This window comes from Lucilia sericata, unplaced genomic scaffold (assembly GCF_015586225.1).
Source record: "Lucilia sericata isolate MDLA Ls3-8-SP2 unplaced genomic scaffold, ASM1558622v1 Contig002461F_arrow, whole genome shotgun sequence".
NCBI lineage: Eukaryota > Metazoa > Arthropoda > Insecta > Diptera > Calliphoridae > Lucilia > Lucilia sericata.
This window is the reverse complement of record NW_023996243.1, coordinates 41,191-53,546: the sequence shown is the minus strand read 5'-3', so window position 1 is coordinate 53,546 and position 12,356 is coordinate 41,191. Positions and strand designations below refer to the sequence as shown.

The 12,356-nt window shown below is 28.3% G+C and overlaps 1 long non-coding RNA gene across 1 annotated transcript; it reads left to right on the top strand.

Moving 5' to 3' along the window:
* Positions 1–692: 692 nt before the first annotated feature.
* On the top strand, positions 693–2,505 carry LOC119613949. The gene is made up of 3 exons (XR_005232285.1): positions 693–1,329; positions 1,396–1,863; positions 1,931–2,505. It is a non-coding gene; the product is annotated as an uncharacterized LOC119613949 (long non-coding RNA).
* Positions 2,506–12,356: the final 9,851 nt, after the last annotated feature.

The window sequence follows — 12,356 nt, the reverse complement described above, 5'->3', positions numbered from 1 at the left end:
TTTTTGGAGTGGGAACTATGACCAATAATGGACCGATCAGGGCAAAGATTAATAGAATAATTTATATGTACATAAAACATATATAAGTCGAATTTTATCCCTATAGCTTTAGAATTCAATGAAATATATGCGTGTGTATGACCAATTACGGGCCTATCCGGAAAAAATTTTGTAGAATAATTCATATATAGACAAAATATATTTGTGTCGAATTTTATCAAGATTGCTTTATTTGACAATGAAATATGTGGGTTTAAGTGATTTCTGGAAGTGGGCCTTATATGGGAGCTATGACCAGTAATGAGCGAATTTTATCCCGATAGCTTAAGAATTCAATGAAATACATGTATATGCGTTCAAGTGATTTTCGGAAGTGGACCTTATATGCAGTGTTGCCAATTTAGCTATTTTATGGCTAAATTTAGCACATTTCAACCTGGTTTGGCCATCAAAAAATAAATTATGCCATTAGCCATTTTTATTTTCATTTAGCCATATTCATATTTTACTAAAAATATACATAAAAATTATCTCACGGAATCGCTAGAATTAAATCGCTCTTATTATTCAAAATTGCAACAATGTAACACTTTATTATTGTCAAAAAATGCAACAGTGTTATTTTTTTAATAGTAACATTTGGAAAGTGACATTTGATAAAATTTATTAATTAGTAAAAGTTAAGCCAAAAAAGTGCACAAAATGGACAAAAAATATACTCAAAAGTTTCGAAAAGAATGGATTAATAATCCCAAGTTAAAAGAATGGATCAGTGAATGTAAAGATCCAGAGAAAGCTTATTGTAAATATTGTAAATGCGAAATAAACGCAAAGTTATATGTGCTGAATGTTCACGCAGAGAGTAAAAACATATCAATGCAGTTGAACGCATTGGTTCTACCAACCAACTGCCCTTTAAACCAGTCAGTTTGAAAATACAACAACAGGAGGCTTCATTGTGTATGTTTTTAGCAGTACATGCTTCAATTTCAACTGTCGATCATTTGGGAGAAGTCTGCAAAAATCGACTGGAATGCTCATCATTAAAACTTCATAGAACTAAGTGCACCAATATAATAAAAAATGTTCTTGGCCCCCACTTTGACGATGAACTGCGTAAAGATATTGGTGAAGGATATTTCAGTATTTTAATAGATGAATCTTGTTCAATGTGTGTGCCATTCTCTTCAGCTGGCTGTGAACCAGTCTCTAAAAGAATATTTACCTGAGCAATTAGAATTCCTTGTTTATGAAACCTACAGCTGGTTCCCTAAAAGTTCCAAGAGACAAGTTGTTTACAAAAATTTGTACAAAAATCTAAATGAAAAGGTAAAAACTCATAACTTAAAAAATTTTCTATATTATTAAATATGTATGTATATTGTTTTTTTATAGGACTCATTGAAACATCAGTTTCAAGAATATTGTCGCAATGGGAGGAGCTCAAAGTGCATTTCGAAACAGCATACATGGAAGAAAAATATCTAAAGGCTAAAATCTTATGTGAATTATACAACGAAGACAATATTCGTCTATATTTGTTATTTTTGAAACCCATTTTACTTGAAGTCCAACTAGTCAACAAAATTTTTCAAGGCCATGACAACAATCCAACTCGCCTATTAAAGGAATTATTATTGCTGATAAATTTTTTGAAACGCAAAGTAGTTGGTGACGACAGTGTAGACGTTTTATATTCAGATTTCGACGAATTTATTTTATACACATGCAGCCTTGGTCATGAGTTTGAAACATATCTTAAGGAAATTAAAAAAACGGAAACATGAAAAAGAAGGCAGAACGTGAAATTAGACGAAATTGTGTTAAATTTGTTGTTGATCTCATAAATCAATTGAAACAAAGGTTTGTATATATCAATTCATAAATATTATTTTAAATTAAAATTTTAATTACTCACACTATTTTGCAGGTTGCCCGATAATATTAAAATACTTCAAAATATTGAATATTTCTCTGTAGATAACGTCTTAAAATCTTCCAAAGAGGATACTTTACCAATCCTAAATTTATTTCATGTTGATGACGAAATATCCTTAAAAATTCAGGAGCAATACTCAAATATCCATTATATAAAATGGAAAAACACAAATAACACTATTTTATTTTGGACGGAAGTATATAAATATATACTTGGCGGAAATAAAAATGGTGAAAACTAACTTAAGAAATAAAATGCATCTATCAACCGTCACTTCGATTTTGTCTATCAGATAAGGGTGCTAAAAATAATGACTCCATTGTAATTAATTTTTATTTATTTTGCAGATTTGGACTTAAAAAGATCGATAAATGCTGTTTTGAATACGACGTACCGAATAATTATTTAAAACTAGTTGGTAACAGTGAGTCTTATGACAAAAATAATAATATCCCAGATTTTATAGACGATTTATTTCTTTAATGCTAATTTTTTGTACAAATATTGTAATAAGAATGATCTCCTATTTACAACATAGTGGTAAAAAATAAAAAAAATTAATCGTTTTTGATGTTTTTTAATAAAATGTATGTGTTTTATTATCTAAAATTGTTTAGCCATTTTTCAGCCATTTCTTTACACGATTTTACCCATTTTTGGTCACCACGAGTTGGCAACACTGCTTATATGGGAGCTAAGACCAATTACGGGCCTATCCGGAAAAAAATTTCGTAAAGTGATTCATATATAGACAAAACATATTTGTGTCGAATTTTATAAAGAAATATTTGCGTTTAAGTGATTTTCAAAAGTGGGCCTTATATGGGAGCTATGGCCAATAATGGACCGATCCGAAAAAATTTTGGTAGAATGATTTATATGTACAGAGAACACGTTCAACTTACCTATATATTTAAGGGAGTTATTAACGATAAACTAATTTCCGAGATTGGGGGCTATGGGAAATATTAGATCAATTATTATGATTTTGAACGTACTTGATCCCTGGAAGAAAAAAATAATGTGTGACAAAGTTTATCGAAATATCTTTGGTAGTTTCCAAAAAAACTACTTAAGAATTGAGAAAAAAACGTAATTTTTTTCGAGGTAGTCTGAAATTTTGACTCATAAGTTTTTACGTCGTAAACCGATTTTGCTGATTTTCAATACCAAACTGTACCGGATAATAAGGAATGTTTTAGGTGAATCTCGTACATTTCTATTGCTTCGTTTTAACGTGAGCGTGTTTTACACAGACAGACGGACGGACAGACATAGCTAAATCGACTCAGAATTTCATTCGGATCAAGAATATATATACTTTGTTGGATCTCAGATGAATATTTCTTGGTGTTACACACGGAATGACAAATTTATATATACCCTCAATCACCAATGATGCTGGTGAGGGTATAATAAGTACATATTCATGAAAAAATTATATTACGGTGGAGTTATTTTCAATATTTGGCCATAATGTAGCAGCCGCCGGCCGGGTAAATACCTCGTTGTTATATAAAACGTTCCGGAACAGAGTTTTTTAAGTTAATCACTTTAACTACATAGTGTATATATAAAAAAATATTGTTTAATTTGTTAACATTTAATAGATTTCAAAATTAAGCAATAATGCAAAAGTAAGCTGCCGCTGTTCGGCTAAATTCTTCATATGTGTTTCTTTATATAAAGTGTTCCGAAAGAGATTTCTTTAGTTAATCACGTTAACTACACAATGTTAATATAAAATATAAAACAATTGTTCAATTCACAATCAAGTTGTATATTGTACCTACTAAAGTGTAGTAAAAGTGATTGTGAACAGATCTTTAATGCAAGTCATAAGTCTATGTCCTCAATGAAAAAAAAAAAAAAAAAACAATCAAAACAAACATACATAACAATGTCAAAAGATAAAAATTCAAATAATATTAATTTATTTGAACAAGCGAAATAAACCAAATTAATTTCTTTGAATTTTAAGTTTTTTTTTTTTATTTTCTTTATTCCACATTTTAAACTAATAAATAAACTGTTTTTAATAAAATTTTAGTTTTTTTGTTTTGGTTAACAGCTGTCTGTTTGTGATTTACGGTTGTATTCATAAAAAGTTGTTTTAGGTTTATTAAACATTATTAGGCAAAATCCACGAAAATGGTATTCATAAACGTCAGATAGCTTAAAATACTTTCAATAAACCAATGACAAATAGAAAAAAATTATTGTACGCTCGCCCCTACTTTAAGCCAACAATAAGTTGATTTTTTTTACAAATTTTGTATCTGATTAAGCTTTTTTCATTAATTTTAGGTTGAAGACGAAAACTAGTCATGTTTTATTCTGAAATGAAATCTAAAAATTGTAATTATAACGTTTACAAATTTGTAAATAAAATTCCAGATAAATTTTAAAAGCAGCCGCCGGCCGGGTAAATACTTCGTTGTTATATAAAGCGTTCCGGAACAGACTTTTTTAAGTTAATCACTTTAACTACATAGTGTATATATAAAAAAATATTGTTTAATTTGTTAACATTTAATAGATTTCAAAATTAAGCAATAATGTAAAAGTAAGCTGCCGCTGTCCGGCTAAATTCTTCATATGTTTTTCTTTATATAAAGTGTTCCGAAAGAGATTTCTTTAGTTAATCACGTTAACTACACAATGTTAATATAAAATATAAAACAATTGTTCAATTCACAATCAAGTTGTATATTGTACCTACTAAAGTGTAGTAAAAGTGATTGTGAACAGATCTTTAATGCAAGTCATAAGTCTATGTCCTCAATGAAAAAAAAAAAAAAAAAAACAATCAAAACAAACATACATAACAATGTCAAAAGATAAAAATTCAAATAATATTAATTTATTTGAACAAGCGAAATAAACCAAATTAATTTCTTTGAATTTTAAGTTTTTTTTTTTTTTATTTTCTTTATTCCACATTTTAAACTAATAAATAAACTGTTTTTAACAAAATTTTAGTTTTTTTGTTTTGGTTAACAGCTGTCTGTTTGTGATTTACGGTTGTATTCATAAAAAGTTGTTTTAGGTTTATTAAACATTATTAGGCAAAATCCACGAAAATGGTATTCATAAACGTCAGATAGCTTAAAATACTTTCAATAAACCAATGACAAATAGAAAAAAATTATTGTACGCTCGCCCCTACTTTAAGCCAACAATAAGTTGATTTTTTTTACAAATTTTGTATCTGATTAAGCTTTTTTCATTAATTTTAGGTTGAAGACGAAAACTAGTCATGTTTTATTCTGAAATGAAATCTGAAAATTGTAATAATAACGTTTACAAATTTATAAATAAAATTCCAGATAAATTTTAAAAGTTTCTATTTTGGTGAAAAAACTAAAATCTAGGCAATATTGGATTAATAGATGAATATTTGACAATATTCCAGTTGGTCAATACTATTTTTGGGCAATTTGGAAATGCCCGCCTGTCAATCAAATCATGGCCACAATCATTTTATTTGTCGTTTTCATAGTTTATTCGTTAAATATAATGCCATGAAGTAATTAAGAGTGTAAATTATATTGATTAGTGTTCTATCAATGCAAAATATCTTCTCCGGCAATAAAATGTAGTCTTTTATCAAAGAAATTTATCAGTATTTGCAAAAATTTATTAAAAACTGCTATAAAAATAAGTAAAAATAACAAAATGTGCATAGTGATGTTTATTTTGTCACAAAATATTCGTTATTCGAATACTTTTAATTATAATTAAAACAAGTTAGAGTGCTATATTCGGCTATGCCGAATCTTAAATACCCTCCACCAGCAAGCTACTTTTTATTGAAACCCATTTAACTATCTAATTTTTAGATAACTTGGCAAAATTTTTGTTTCCTTATTGAGGGTACTAACATTTATGCATATGTCAAACTAATTTTAATTATATTTTAATATAATGATTAACTGTACACAGAACATACTCATTTTGAATTTTATCCGGATATAATCATTTAATTACGAATTAAGTGGTATTAAGTGATTTTCAGAAGTATACCTTATATGGGAACTTAGACAACCTATGGACCGATCCGGAAGATAAAATCCGTAGAATGATTTATATATACAAAATATGTCGAATTTTATCCCGATAACTTTGATTGTTTATGTTCATTTGAGTAATTTTCGGAAATGGTCCTTATATGGGAGTTGTTACCAATTATCAACCGGTAAGGAAAAAATTTCGTATAATGATTTATATGCCAAAAAAAAAGAATTCAAGTCGAATTTTACTACAATAGATTTATTAATTAATGAAATATGTGCGTTTAGGTGATTTTCGGAAGTAAACTTTATATGTATAGGAGCTACGACCTTACACAAAACATATTTGTGTCGAATTTTATCAAGATATCTTTATTTGTTAATGAAATATGTGCGTTTAAGTGATTTCTTTGAAGGAGCTATTACCATATATGGAATAATCCGGAAAAAAATTGGTAGAATGATTTATATGCTCACAAAACATATTCAAGTCGTACTTTATCCAAATAGCTTTATTATTCAAAGAAATATGTGCGTTTAAGTGATTTTCGTAAGTGGACCCTCTATGGGAGCCTATACGGAAAAAATTTCGTAGAGTGATTCATATAAAGACAAAACATATTTGTGTCGAATTTTATCAAGATAACTTTATTTGACAATGAAATATGTATTTTTAAGTGATTTTCGGAAATGGGGTTATATGGGAGCTATGACCAATAATGGACCGATCCATAAAAATTTGGTGAAATGATTTAAATGTACACAAAACGTATTTTTGTCGAATTTTATCCCAATAGCTTTAGAATTCAATGAGATATATGTGTTTAAGTGATTTTCGGAAGTGGACCTTATATGGGAGCTATGACCAATTATGGGCCTATCCGGAAGAAAAATTAGTGGAATAATTCATATTTATACGAAATATATTTATGTCGAATTTTATCACGATAGCTTTATTTGACAATGAAATATGTATTTTTAAGTGATTTTCGGAAATGGGGTTATATGGGAGCTATGACCAATAATAGACCGATCCGTAACAAAATTAATAAAATGATTTGTATGTATACAAAACATATTTGTGTCGAATTTTATCCCGATATCTTTATAATTCAATGAAATATATGCGTTTAAGTGATTTTGGGAAGTGGACTTTATATGGGAGCTGTGACCAATTATGGACCTATCCGGAAAAAATTTCGTAGAGTGATTTATATTTAGACTAAACATATTTGTGTCAAATTTCATCAAGATAGCTTTATATGACAATGAAATATGAGCTTTTAAATGATTTTCGGAAGTGGGCCTTATATGGGAGCTATGACCAATAATGGACCGATCCGTAAAAAATTTCGTAGAATGATTTGTATGTACACAAAACATGTTTAACTCGAATTTTATCACAATAGCTTTATTCATCAATGAAATATGTGCGTTTAGGTGATTTTCCGAAGTGGAAAAAATAATGTGTGACAAAATTCATTGAAATATCTTTGGTAGTTTATGAGAAAACTTCAAAAGAATGATGAAAAAAACGTAATTTTTTTCGAGGTAGTCTGAAATTTTTACTCATAGCTTTTTACGTTGTGAACCGATTTTTCTGATTTTCAATACCAAACTGCTTAGGATAACAATAAATATTTTGGGTGAATTTAGTTGATTTCCTTTGCTTAGTTTTAACGTGAGCGTGTTTTACACAGACAGACAGACGGACAGACGGACATAGCTAAATCGACTCAGAATTTCATAAGGACCCAGAATATATATACTTTGTTGGGTCTTAGATGAATATTTCTTGGTGTTACACACGGAACGACAAACTTATATATACCCTCTATCACCACTGATGGTGGTGGAGGGTATAAAAATAGGGTAGAAGGGGGATCATTCGCCATAGGGGCACATCTGCCAAAGCGAATAACTTGAAAACCAAGTAATCGATTTTATCGCATTATCAAATTTTATTTTCTTTTATCGATTATCTATCATCCCTGAAAGTTTGAAAGATTAACTTTACATATGATGGGAGGCAGACGTGATTAATTGTTTTTCAAAGGGCTGTGAAAATATTTCACTGTGTGAATTTTTTGTGCTAACTTTTTTAGTTTTTGTGATAGAAAAAATATATTGGTCAGTGATAGAACGTCAATAATAGTGAATAATAAGACATAATAATATTTTCGATAATATAATTTGAAACCCGAAAAAAATTTAAACTAAACCCCAGAACTGCCCGTGGGGCACATTCGCCAAATATATGTGATGTAGAACAAAATTTTGTTAAAATATAGAAAAAATCATTAATAATTTGTTTTAATTTTTTTTTTTTGTTTAGTTATGTGAAATAAACAATAAATATCTAATTTATTATACTTTGTTTAGTGAATTAAAATATAAAACAGCAAAATAAGTTTTTACTTTTTAATTTTTTTGGCTTATTTTACTAATGACAAATCTGCCCCACCCCCTTGGCCTATTTACCCCATGGATGGGGCGGTATCGCCGTTTTTGGTCAGTGCGGAAAAGTTAACAAAATTTGTGTATGAGGATGACTTAAGAAAGATTGAAAGGGATAAAACTAAAGCCAACATATCTAAGTATCCGAACCAAGAAAAAAATTAAGAATATGTATTGTGGCCTCAAAAAAAAAAGTGGGGTATGGTCCCCCTTCTACCCTATATGTTATATTTATACATCTGAACTAAATATATATTTATTGTAGCCATGTATACATTTATTTTTCTTAAAAGTTCGTTTCTATTTTCAAAAATGTGTTATAAACAAAAATATAAAATTAAGAAAACCGAATGAACGAATATTTTATCCTAATTGTACGCAACACTAACATAGAAAATGACAGCCAAATTGTACAGTGCTGCCAAGTTAAACAATAAACAGCACAATAGTTAATGTAGGTTTATTATTTTTTTATGAATACCACAATTTTATTAATGGCTTTTAAATCTAAAGTGTACTTTAACTATTGTGTGATTTAAATCTAAAATAAGCATTTTTTATGAATACAACTGTTAATTGTTAGCACTTTATCGTTTTTATGCCAAAATCGATTGATTTTTTTGTTTTTATGCTGAAATAAACAATTGACAACACTAAACTTTCTTACAACATTCGAAAAACATATGAAAAATTGTCGTGGGAGTTGTATAGAACTTTTCCATAGAAAATACCAACAACATTGTTAACCCATAAGAGGATACCAAACAGTAATGGCACAACGAAACTCTTGGCCCTGGCTGGGACCCCTTGTATTTTGTATGGAATTTTATAGTTAAAACTATGAAAACAATAAAAAAAAATTAAATTATTTAAAAATTAACCAAATTTATTAATATTCACAACATAAAATAAGTTTGTGTAACCAAAAAAAAAAAATTCAGTTATTTTAAAATTTAAATTAACTGAATTTATGTTTTTTGGTTATTTTATTTTAAAATTTAAAATAACTAATAGCCTGTTTCACAATATCGAAATTACAATATCGTTCGCATTCTAAACGAAAGAAAATTGATTTGAGTTTATCTAACTACCTTTTTATGCGAACGTTGATTCGAAAAATAAGTCGAAAGAAAACGTAAGCATTTTCATACAAAATTTGGTTTCTCTATTTCGAACTAGCAGTCAACTCTGCGAAAGCAAATGTCGAAATCAGTCACTTGATATTTTGTGTTCGACTTGCAATAAATTCAAATAAAAATTATTTTAAAATGCTAATTTATTGAAAATATATATATAACTAATGGTATGTACATATGTATAACATATGCTAAACATTTTTGTATAATAACTACTCCTTATTTCAGGTTTAGAAAGCGTCCACGTTACTGTACAACTGATACATACAAATCATGGAATAAATTGAAACAGGATCTCAAAATGGCATTTTAAGGAAAAATAGTTTACGAAGACGCTTTTCTATCAAGATTTTTTATGATGCTGCTATTTGCGGAAAAAGTCTCAAAAATAATATGTTCTATAATAGCGAAATACAGAGATTAAGAAATTAACTTTAAGAAATTAACTTTAGAGTAGAAAGTAGACTCACTTTTTTATGAAAGGGACACTCAATGCTACTCCTTTATAGAATATAATCCCAGAAAGTAATTATTTTATAGAACAAAATTGTCAGAACGCTCTTTCCAATAAAAAAGTATCAAGGAAACCTAAGGAGTAGATCCTTAGTCTGCAAAAGAATGTCTTGTATTTTCTGTACAATATAGACTAAGAAGAATGCTTTATATGCAATACAATATTTGTTTTCATCTTTTATCATAATTTTCAAAATAAAAATTTCTGTTTTATTGCAAAATGCATTTATTGTTAATGTAGTTTTGAGGATTTTATGCAGCTTATTTAAAGAAATAAAAATTACTAGCGCTTCAGTGCCTTTGTTGTGCCGCTTTCTATTCACATTCAATCCATTCATTATTGATGCCAGTCCAGGACAATGTCTTGCGATTAAATAGCCCACAATTAAAATTTTTACAAAAAAATTTTATAAAAATGTTTGTATATTTTGGATTTGTTTTTAATATTTTTACATTTGTCATTTGCTGAAAGTAGAATTGTACTTATCTTTAAACAATTTAGTAGTATTTTTGGTACTTTTGATAAAAATTGATAGCAAAGTTCAAAATATACGATCTGGTATAATTATTACTTGAAAATACGTAACGAATGAAAATTGACTCACGTAAGGGAAGTCGAAAGAAAGAATTTGATTTAGGGAAATCAAAATGTAGTCGAATTCGAGTGACTGAATTTCGTTCGCTCAGTTTTTCTTTCGATATTGTGAAACAGGCTATAAATTTATGTTTTTTTGGTTACACAAACTTATTTTATGTTGTGAATATTAATTAATTTGGTAAATTTTTAAATAATTTTTTTTACTGATTTCATAGTTTTAACTATTTAAAATTTAAATACATAAAAACGAAAAAAACATAAAAATTCGATAAAATTTGTAATATTATGCATTAATATATTATGTAATTTAATGTTGACCACATTCTAAACAAATGTATATGCATTTTGCTGGAGGTAAACTTTTTACGATTTACGATTTGTATTTCTGTTTCTTTATAAATTTTGCACTTTGATTTGCTTTTCAAGTACTCAGAGCCAATTTACATAAAAGTCCAATTGTTTCCTGTAAAAGATGCAAAATAAATTATAAATTGAAGGAATATATTGAGTAAACTTCGTTCTTCCTCTAAACCGAAAAAGTTGTTCGTCAACGGTAATATTTTCAAATGGCTTATAATTTGGATTAAGATTTTATCAGCTTTGTCGGTTTGAGATCGAAAAGGTCCAGTGCGACAAACACCAAAACGTATAAATCGTAATAAAAGCTGAAATCTCTTCAATAACATTATTCGAAATATATAAACCTACATATGTAAATAGGCATTTTTGTAGTTTTCAATAATTCTGCTGTATGCTCATTTATTATAATTTGTTTAGGCTGAATATTCTAATAGAACAACATCCTCCTATACCTCTCAATATCTTATGAACAATCTTTTGGTATATGGAAGAGACATGGACCACTCTATTCCATCTTTTCCATAAAATAAATCATTATTGTTGGACGTATAAAAAAACGTTTGATCGTTTTTATTTTCTTTGTCGTTTTCGCTTGTACATATTTTCAACATGAAAGCTTTTTATCATCGAAAGCTTTCACGAATTTAGCAATGCCTTCAGCAAATTTTTTTTAAAAAAATCAGGGATCAGATCTTGAAATAGTTTCCATAACGATATAGACATTGTTATTCATTACAATTACTATAAGTACTTGTAATTTTTTGCACAAGCAGCTATTTGATGAATTGTTGAAACAGAAAATAAAATGACTGTTATTCTCTTGTTATTTTTTACACACTAAAAATAAAATGTTGTCCAAGAATTTTTCTGTACTCTTATTTTCATAGATTTTGTTTTGATTTCATTTACTGTTGTATAAATAGTAAATATTTAGTTTTGATTGCACTTATATCCATTTAAAACATTACTAGTTCTGACCAGGCCTTGGAGGTATGAATATGAACAAAATTTTATTAGGTGCGATAACCACGCCCACAATACAAAAATTTTAATTTTTTTTATATTCTTCTGTACAAAACATAACTAATGAGGAATTCATAAAATTTCAAGAAGATATCTCAATTCTTTTAATATAAAAAATTTAATTAAATCCAAAAAATGTCTGGCCAGGCACTGATATCCACTTACGGGTTAAGACTATTGTAGCAGCTACCCAGCAGTTCGACAAAGAGTCCATGCATACGAAAAAGACAGTAATTTCCACTAATAGTTAACCACCTGGATGATCGTAATTCGTATGTTTTGGGTCATTCGTCACGAATGTACCCTTTGTAATCGAG